General features: G+C 51.8%; 1 pseudogene; it reads right to left on the bottom strand.

Annotated features, from left to right (window-relative positions):
- Nucleotides 1-6,493: 6,493 nt before the first annotated feature.
- On the bottom strand, nucleotides 6,494-9,703 carry LOC126943069 (cytoplasmic tRNA 2-thiolation protein 1-like; annotated as a pseudogene).
- Between the last annotated feature and the right edge of the window lie 97 nt (nucleotides 9,704-9,800).

Below are 9,800 nucleotides of genomic sequence, written 5' to 3'. Positions count from 1 at the left end.
TCCATTTCTTCCTCCCTTCGTTTTCCAGTGGGTCGATAATTTGGTCTTGCTTTGAATCCTTTATTTGTTCTGTCGTGGTGTTCTGAACAACAGAACATGATATGTGATCCTTTTCCATACCTGGCTCTGTGCCAAAACCCAAATCAGCTCAAATGAAGGAATGAAGTATCTATCAGAAGGCTGGTTGTGAAGTTATATTTGGAGCTGAGGGGTCACAGAAACAAATTCTAAGTTTTCCTTCATTCTACATGAATGGTAAGTATTTATACTGGGAAAAGGATCCTGGGGCCTCAGTGGACCACAGGATGCAGAGAGTTGTCATGAAGGGCAGAACAGGCAAGGCAATGTCAGGGTAAAATGGATGTTGGTTAAAGAGGGAGAGATTTGATAATTACTGTGTGTGAAGATGGGAGGCCCATAGGGCTGGAGGAACTGTTAAGAAGTCAAAACTCAACACTGAAGGTGTGAGTGAAGGGCTTATCAGAAACCTGAGAATAAGCAAGGAGACATACAAAAATTCAGTGACTTTTTGAACTCAAATTGACACCAGAAAAACCACAAATGTCACAGCCAAGTGTGAAGCTGGAGCCAGGCCCTCAGTTCTGAGTCATAGTCTCTGACAATGAAGGGCCCCCTTGCAGGTGAGTTTCAGTTCCACTTTCTTGTGACTTCTTGTGTGACTAGGACTGGGTGGAGGGGCAGAAGATTCAGTTTCAGGGCTCCTAGACTCTTCTGCTCTGAGAGAGATCTCCAAGAGTTCCAAGTGAACAGAGAAGAGGTGGGGCATGCCCCATTAATTTTCTGAGGAGAGGTAGGAATGGATGCCTAGAGGAGGCCACATCTGAGTGAGGAATGAGAAGGCAGGGGGCACTGAACAGGTTATCAGTAGGCCTGGGGTGAAAGGAGGTCAACTTTCACTTCCCTGGTGGTTGTTTGAGGGAAGAGGACTCCTAATAGAGAGAGGAACTTGGAGCAGCCCAATCCAGGAAAAATCTCTAGCTGTCCTCTTTCTGTAGCTGCCTTGATCTGCAGATAGAAGAAACTCATCAGGTGATGTCAGGAGTCCCAGACTCCCCCCGCTCCAAACCCAAGATGCTGCTGTTACCCCTGCTGTGCGTGTGCAGGGGCAAGAGTACTGCAGGAAATATGACTTCAGAGAAGGTCCTTGGTCTTCATTTTGGGGTACAGCTTGGAGAAATATGCAGGATAGAAGTTGCAGGTCTGAGATTTGAAGATGTGGTACAGGACAAAGTACCTCTGTATCCTCATGCTTTGACCTTCTCTCATCTTGAAATTTTTGTGCTTACTCCAGAAGAGCCTATGTCTTTTGGTTTGTGGAAGAGGTCAACATTTCTATTTCCATGATCCTCCTATTTCCACAGATAGAACAGATCAAAAGCTGCAGAGAAGACACCAAGAACCGTAGGCTGATTCCACCTCCTTGGGGACATTCACTGAGCAACAGAGATGGCAAGAAGGAGAGGAGCATGACATTTTTCCCTCGTGAAGAGAAGACTTTTTTTTTTTTTTTTTTAGACGGAGTCTTGCTCTGTCGCCCAGGCTGGAGTGCAGTGGCCGGATCTCAGCTCACTGCAAGCTCCGCCTCCCGGGTTTACGCCATTCTCCTGCCTCAGCCTCCCGAGTAGCTGGGACTACAGGCGCCCGCCACCTCGCCCGGCTAGTTTTTTGTATTTTTTAGTAGAGACAGGGTTTCACCATGTTAGCCAGGATGGTCTCGGTCTCCTGACCTCATGATCCGCCCGTCTTGGCCTCCCAAAGTGCTGGGATTACAGGCGTGAGCCACCGCGCCCGGCCAAGAGAAGACTTTTGTGAGATATTGTCACAAATAGAAAACATAACCTCTAAATGTGAAAGGTAGAGTATTGCTCTACTCACAGAGAGCTTAGGTGTTCCTGTGTCCCACATCTGGGCACCTCTCATGCTTGGGGGCCAATTGCAAGTTTGGAGGCCTTAGAGAAGGTAGATTTGCCATTGCCTTCTTCTTTCACATTTTAGACTCTGTTATGTTTGGTACTGGAACATCCAGGTGAGGATGGCCCCTTTCCAGAACCCACAGCCATGAACTGGATCTGAGACCATCTGGGGATCCTGGAGTGAGGAAAGTGTAAAGTGCAAGCTCTTCTGATAATCACAACCACAATAAGTGTGGGTGGGTGAGTGGGTGGAGCGAGGTGTGTCTCAGGGTGACCCATTGCCAGTAACAGTTCTTGGGTGTCCTATATCCTCAGCAGGCTCTGACATGGTGAAGTCAGAGCCCCCTTGCACCCAGATTCCAGGATACCTAGAATGTGAATGTCAGGTGTCTGCATCAGCACTTTTGGGGAGAGGGAGGACCTGGGGCACAGACTGGGAGGGTATGGTATCACAAGTGGCCTCTGCATCAGCCCCTGAGCTGGGTCCTCTGCTCTCAGCTCAGGGTCCTTCATGCCTTCCACAACCAAACCCTTCAGATGAAGTAGGTTGCTGATTCCAAACACAGTCTGAAAAGCGAAGTAGAACGTTTGAGTCTCATGGAGATAGAATGATAAAAGTTATGGCTGAGGGCTTGCCTAGGAAAAAGGGCTGTGGCAAACACTGCAGTGCTCTGGTTGGGACCTTGTAGAGTAAGGATGAGCTGGAACTAGATGATACCTCACAAGGATTAAAGCCAGACCAAATTTCCTCAATATCTGATCAAATCAAAGTGGTCTGCTTGCCACAAGCAAGAGTAAATATGCCCTGAAGAATGATAATGTGACTCAGAGTTTAAAATTATCTCTATAGATTTTTGTCACTGCACCAGACAAGAGTATGGCCAGGGAAACAGCCACCAAGAGTTTTATGAGAATAAAGGGCTTGCTAGAGGACCTAGAACTTAACGCAAATGTGGTAGAGCTGGAAAGTGATGCTTTGGAGAAGGCAGGATGATCATGAGAGCATCATTAAGCAGTTCAATTGAAGAACAGGTGTGGGTGGGCAAGATAGAGCTTGCAGGGATGTATGAAAAGCCAAGTATGTCCACTGTTACCATGGGACTCCGAAGGGGGATCTCAGAAAGTTCTACGGAAAACTGTTGCCTATGTAGCTACTGCCTCTGTAAGCACACAGGCAAGCAGGTGGTGGTATACTTGAGGCAGGTGTAGGTCATCCCCAGGGCTGGCAATTGGGAAGCCGGCCTGCATGTGGAGCAAAGCAGGGAAAATTGCCTACTACATTATGCTATTTTATAGTTGTTTACAGCAGGAGGGTAAGTCTGCTACTAGTTACTCCATTCTGCCTGGTTCTTTTTATTATTCATCACATTCACAGTTTTAATGGTTCTTTTTAAAATGTAATCCAATACAATGCTGAAACTCTCCATTTTAGCATCTATTTTCACATGATGACAATTAAAGTCCATACCTAAAACTCATATCTAAAACACCTGTAATTACATCTGTGTTTGATGCCCAGCTTCTTGGTATTCAACTATTTTGTCATATCTCCTGGTATGCTTGTAAACTTTTTCATTTTTAGTTGAATTTCCAGTATTTTGTTTGAAAAACTGCAGAGATTTTTTGGAGCTCTGACTGAAATTTTCCTCCTCTGGATTCTAGGACAGTCTAGAACAGCACTGTGCAAAGGAACTTTCGTGACGATGGAAGCATTGTGTCTGCATTGTTCAATATAGTGGTCCTGAGCACTTGACAGGTATTTAGAGTGACTGAGGATTTAATCCTTGATTTTATTTTAATTAATTTAAAGGTAAATCGGCTCATGTGGCTAGGGCTACCCTACTTTTGCTTTCTAGCAAGTAGAATAGAGACAGATCCCTTAAGCCAGCCCCATGTTGAGAGAGTTTGAAGATGGGTTTTGGTCTTTTTGTGGGCAGGCCTACTCCCAGTTGACCCTTACTTTTTTTTTTTTTTTTTTTTTTGAGATGGCGTCTCACTCTATTGCCCAGGTTGGAGTGCGATGGTGCGATCTTGGCTCACTGCAAGCTCCGCCCCCTGGGTTCACACCATTCTCTGGCCTCAGCCTCCTGAGTAGCTGGGACTACAGGTGCCTGCCACCACGCTCGGATAATTTTTTGTATTTTTAGTAGAGACGGGGTTTCACCGTGTTAGCCAGGATGGTCTCAATCTCCTGACCTTGTGATCTGCCCACCTCGGCCTCCCAAAGTGCTGGGATTACAGGTGTGAGCCACCGCGCCTGGCCAACCCTTACTTTTAATTTGTAACCCTTCTTGACTCCTAACAGAAGGTTTGGGGTGTTTACTGGGCCTCTCCTTATCAGACCCGGAACATCAAATTTGGTTTACCCAGTGCCATCAGACTGCTGAGAGGAGAGTTTAAGTATGTTGGGCTCACCTCAATGATCTTCCCTTCCTTCCAGGGTTTTCGTCCCTCAAGTCCTGTCTACCTTGGTAGCACCAGGCTCCATGATCTATTTGTATTTATTTAATTTTATTAATTTTTTTTTTGTAGAGGCAGGGTCTCTGTATGTTGCCCCGGCTGCCCTCAAATTCCTGGGCTCAAGTGATCCTCTCATATTGGCCCCCCTAAAGTGCTGGGATTATAGACATAAACCACTGTACCTGGCCACCATGATTTCTTTCTCCAACCCCAGCCATAACACTACTGAAAGCTCAACTCAGGTTCCCATCCTCTTAAGCCTCTGCTTTCTGCTTGCTTCCTTAGCCTTTTGGCCCCTCCAGGAGAATGAGCTTCCCTTTTCTCTTGGATCCTGGCCAACTTGGTAGCTCTCCAATGTCTTCAGATTGTTTTGTGTGTGTGTGTGTGTGTGTGTGTGTGTGTGTGTGTGTGTGTGTGTCCTGTTTTTCCAGTTGGTCTCAGTCTCAGTGTGGAAGTGTTATTCTGACGTTAGCTACTCTATCATGGCTAGAAACCTCGCTTGCTTTATTTGATCTCTGCCCCCAAAGTCACCTTCTCAAAGAGGTCCTGGCCTTTCAAACTAAAATAACACCTCTTTACACCTTTTCCCTTTATGTTATTTCGTATCCACAGCACTAATTATCTGACATTATATAAGTGTCTTTCCCACAAGGCTGTAAGCTCCATGAAAGATTTGGTCTTTTTTCTCTCACCAGTGCCTAGAACAGCCCCTGCACACATTATATGCTCAATAAATGTTTCTTGGATGAATAATGCTGTATTGTCCAGACAGGTCTGGTCTTTGCCCTTAATGATCAGTCTAATTAGGGAGAGCATAACCCAAAACGGTTGGAAGGCCACAGAATCAGGATAGGACCTATGGGTGGGGGACCTACGTGGTAGGGTTTGGGAGAGCCGTATGCCCTGGACTGGGTGGGAGGGGAGAATCAGGAAGGTCCTCTTTCTACAAGGACCCTGGAGGGTTTGAGCAGGCAGATGGGAAAGGGAAGGCATTCCTGACTAGGGAGGCAAGTCAGCAAAGCTCGGAGGTGGGACTGAGAACACCAAATCTCCCACAGGTCAGGCAGGAAGTTTCTGGGCCTCACTCCTTCCAGGACCAGTTGAGTAGCAATCCTGAAAGCAAAAGCCCCCTGGTGGCCAAACCTTAATATGAACGACCAAGTTACTGAATCCTCCCAAGAGTAGCCTGATGTGGGGGGAGTGAAGAGGGAGGGTTGCTTCTCTTTTCAGAGGAGGAAATGGAAGGTCAGAAAAGTTAAGACGCGACTCAGGCTCACGCAGCTCTGCCTTCAGAACTTGAGAGGTCTGCAAAGCCCACCAGCCCCTCCTTACCTATGACAAGAGACATTCAGGTGGTGATGGATGAGGATAGGATAGCATGGGGGAAAGGCAATCCCAAAATCTCTGAGAGCTCTGGAGCCAGGTCAACCTGGTGGGAGCCCCCAGATCAGTTACTGTGGCTCAAGCTACAGCCAGTAAGGCCGTGGTGGAGACGAAACGAGAGGGTGCAGCGCGTGCTGCACACGAAGCGCTGGAAGGGAGGCATCGTGACGGGGGCTGTGAATGGCGTGTGTCCATCAGGTAATGTCACTCTGCTTACCCCACTGCGGGCAAACAGGAAACATCAGGAATTGGTGCTCAAGGAGGGTCAGGACCATGCTGAGCGCACCCAGAACCAGCAGAGGCACTGGGCAGGAGGTCCCCAACCAACCCCCACTCGCTCAGGAATCACAAAGTGTTCAGCCCCCTCCTCCCTGAGACCCAGGAGTCCACGACCCCAGGCCCTCCTTCTTCAGCCACAGATGCCTGGGGTCTCCAGTCCCACTTCCTCTAGCCCTAGTCCTGGCCCTTTCCTCTCTCAGACCCAGGATGGTCCCCCAGCCCCCTCCTCCCTCAGAGCCAGAAGCCCAGCTCAAGACCCTTCCTCCCTGAAACCCCGAAGTCTGGGGTCCCAGCTTCTTCAGGGTTTCAGGTTACTAGGCCCCCATCCCCCTCCCACCTCACATGGAAGGCCCGGTAAGGTAACGGGGTTTATTCAGTGTCATTTACAGGCAGCCCCCACTCGGGGGCGTCGGATCCCGGCGGGAGGCCTGGAGTGGCTAGAAGGTGGGGACAGTCTCGGAGGTGGGGGCCCGGGCCGGATCCCCGGGTGTCCCCGGCGTCGCCTCCTCGTCCAGCCCCCGGCGGCCCTTGCCGATGGCCGGGAGCGCGCAGGCCTGGCAGAGCGCGCGACTGGCCAGGGCCCCACAGCGGGAGCAGGCGCCGGGGCGCGGGGTCCGCGCGGCCGGGGCCAGCGCCAGGCGCTCGGCCGAGTGCACGAGGTCCAGCACCGCCGACCGCCGCGCCGCCTCCAGGCGCTTGAGCGGGTCTCGGGAGTGGCCGCGGAAGGCCTCGGGCGCGTAGACGCACTCCTCGGAGAAGTAGTCCAGGCGGCGGAAGTGCGCGTACAGCACCACCTCCTTCTGCGAGGCGAACTGCAGCGGGCGGCAGCGCGGCAGGGCGTCCCGCTAGTCCGGGGAGCCCAGGCCCCCGCCCCGGGCCAGCCGCCCCGCGTCGCCTCTCAGGAAATTCATGAGCAAGGTCTCCGCCATGTCGTCGGCGTTGTGACCTGCTGGGGAGAGACGGGAGCGGGTGAGGTGGCGCGCGGAGGGCGCTGCTGGCCAGGGAGCCCCCCGGGGAACCAAGGGTCCACGAGGACCCAGAGAGAGACTGGGAGGAGAGACCCACGGAGACCCAGGGCACAGTGTGGCCGCCAGGACCCAGAGAGAGACGGCGAGAGGGAGAGCAAGCCATGGAGACAGACCCCCGAACAACGTGCGACAGCCAGGATCCAGAGACAGGGAGTGGGAGAGAGAGCCATGGAGACTCCTAGGGCACTGTGGGCAACCAGGACCCAGAGAGAGACGGGGAGGGGGAGAGCGAGCCATGGAGACCCGCGAACAACGTGCAACAGCCAGGATCCAGAGACAGGGAGGGGGAGACAGAGCCATGGAGACTCCTGGGGCGCTGTGGGCAACCAGGACCCAGAGAGAGACGGGGAGTGGAGACCCAGGGCACAGCGGGGCCGCCAGGACCCGGAGAGAGACGGGGAGAGGAGCGCGGAACATAGAAACCCAGGGTACAGCGGGGCCGCCAGGACCCAAGACAGAGAGGGGCAGGGGGAGGGGGAAGAGACACTGATGGGGAAACTGGACCATGGAGACTCCCGGGCACCACGGAGCAGCCAGATGGAGACTGGAGGTGGACAGAAAACCTGAAGGGAACACAAACAAGTTCCTTGGGGGAGCCCTCATTTGCCATCCACCTACTGTACACCAGGCCCTTCGCCAGCTCTCCTTCCACATAGCGGGTAAAAATGCTTTAAGCTGCAAACCATTTCAGCCTCACTTAAAACTGTATTTCAGACAACACGGGAGAAAAAAGGACCATCTAATGGGGATTCTCAAGAGAGCTGTAGACACAAGTGCCTCTGGGAATACAGATCACGAGGTTTAGAAAGACCAGAAAGTTAGTGCATACAAACACACCAGTCGCCATACAATGTAAATGGAAACCATGTTTATTCTGCATCTTGTCATCTTATACTTGACTCTGTATATTAAAATGCTTGCTGTTCTTCTTAGGGCTTCTCAAGTTGGTCATACTTCCCCTCCTCAAGGCCTTTGCCTCTCTGTGTCCTCAGCTCAGAACACCGCTCCCCCAAACTCCAACTCATCCTTCACCTGGTTATTCACTGAGCCTTCGGGTCTCAGTTCACTCAGGAAAGGTTTCTTTAATCCCCACCTTTTCCCCGTCACTAGGATCCCCTGATATAAATTCACATGTTCTGTGTAATTTTCCGTAGTAGCACTTGTCAGGTTATAATTACATACGTGAAAATCAGGCAGGAGTGCAGATTGTATTGTGCTCTTGTGCATTGTCATAACAGCAAACATTTACATCATGTTTACTGTTTTTCAGCCTCTAGTCTAAGTGCCTTATATATAACTCAAGTACTTTCCAACTCAAGGACCCAGATATTATTAACATCCCCATTTTAAAAAAGATGAAATGGAGGTTAGGTAATCTGCTCTAGGCTACACAGCTTGTATCTGGTATTTAGTCAATGGACGATAATTACTTATTAAAGTAATCATTGGGAAAAAATAAGAGTTGTCGGAGAGAAACCTATAAAGAAAAGGAGTTAAGAGACACCGTAGCGTTTCGGACTGTATGGCTTATGATGGGAGACGTCTCTTCACATCTCTCTGTAAAGGGAGATACAAAGAAAGTCATTTCCCTCTACTAAAAATACAAAAATTACCCAGGCGTAGTGGCAGGCGCCCGTAATCCCAGCTACTTAGGAGACTGAGGCAGGAGAATCGCTTGAATCCGGGGGGAGGCTAGGTTGCAGTGAGCCTAGATTGCACCACTGCACTCCAGCCTGGGCAACAGAGCGAGACTCCATCTCAAAATAATAACAATAATAATAATAGCAGAGTACTCCAGCCTTAGCTCCTACAGGGTAGCCCCTCTACCCCTCTATTTGCCAATGTGTGTACTAAGATGATGGCAGAGACCCAGAGGCTTGAAAAACCTGCCTTACTCCATCCTAGGGAGGCACACGTACTACCCACATGAGCCTTCAGCGGCTCCGGCCCCAAATAGGCACACGTGTATTTCCCCAGCGCCTTACTGGGATCCTCCTGCTAAGCCGCTCCCAGGGTCTCCGCGCCCACTTCTGGAGCATGCGCCCCAGTCCCCTTTCAGGAACCGCCCATTGCCTGCGCATGCTCCCCACTCCCTCTATCACGCAGAACTGCGGCCGCCCTTGTTCTCACCGGTGAGTGTGTGAGGAAGGCGCGCCCCTTCCTCCAGCGCCCGGCGCTGCAGCACCCCACAGAAGGTGCAGCAGGAGCGGCTGCGGCTGGAGTTGGTTGTGCTGTGGCTACGGGGTCCACCGTCCAGCCCCGAAGATGTCTTCGTAGGCCACAACGGTGAGCCACAGCTCCCAGCGCGCCGCACGGCCGCCAGCGCCGCTTCCCGGTAGCCGCCGATGCCCTCGTCGAAGGCCACGAGCTGCAGTGAGATGCCCAGGCGCGGCGCCAGCGCGCAGCACGTGTGCCACCACTGTGGAGTCCTTGCCGTACGAGGCGCCCACGGCCACCACCGCGGCGGGCGGCAGCAGGCGGCCTGCAAGCACCGTGTGCAGCACCTCGGCCTCGAAGGCGGCGCAGAAGGAGGCACTGCACAGCGCTCGTCCCGAGGAGGGCTGCGTGTGCCGCGTGGCAGGAGGTACATGACGGGGCGGGCATTGCAGGAAGGGTCAGCTTCTCCGGGACCGGGAGAGGAGGCGGGTTACACGTGAGGAGTTCTTTGAGGAGTTCCCTAGATAGCACCCCTGCCTGAATAGACCAGGGGCAGCTG

The sequence above is a fragment of the Macaca thibetana genome, chromosome 19 (assembly GCF_024542745.1).
Source record: "Macaca thibetana thibetana isolate TM-01 chromosome 19, ASM2454274v1, whole genome shotgun sequence".
NCBI lineage: Eukaryota > Metazoa > Chordata > Mammalia > Primates > Cercopithecidae > Macaca > Macaca thibetana.
Note: the sequence above shows the minus strand (reverse complement) of the source record. Positions and strands in the feature narration are given on the sequence as shown.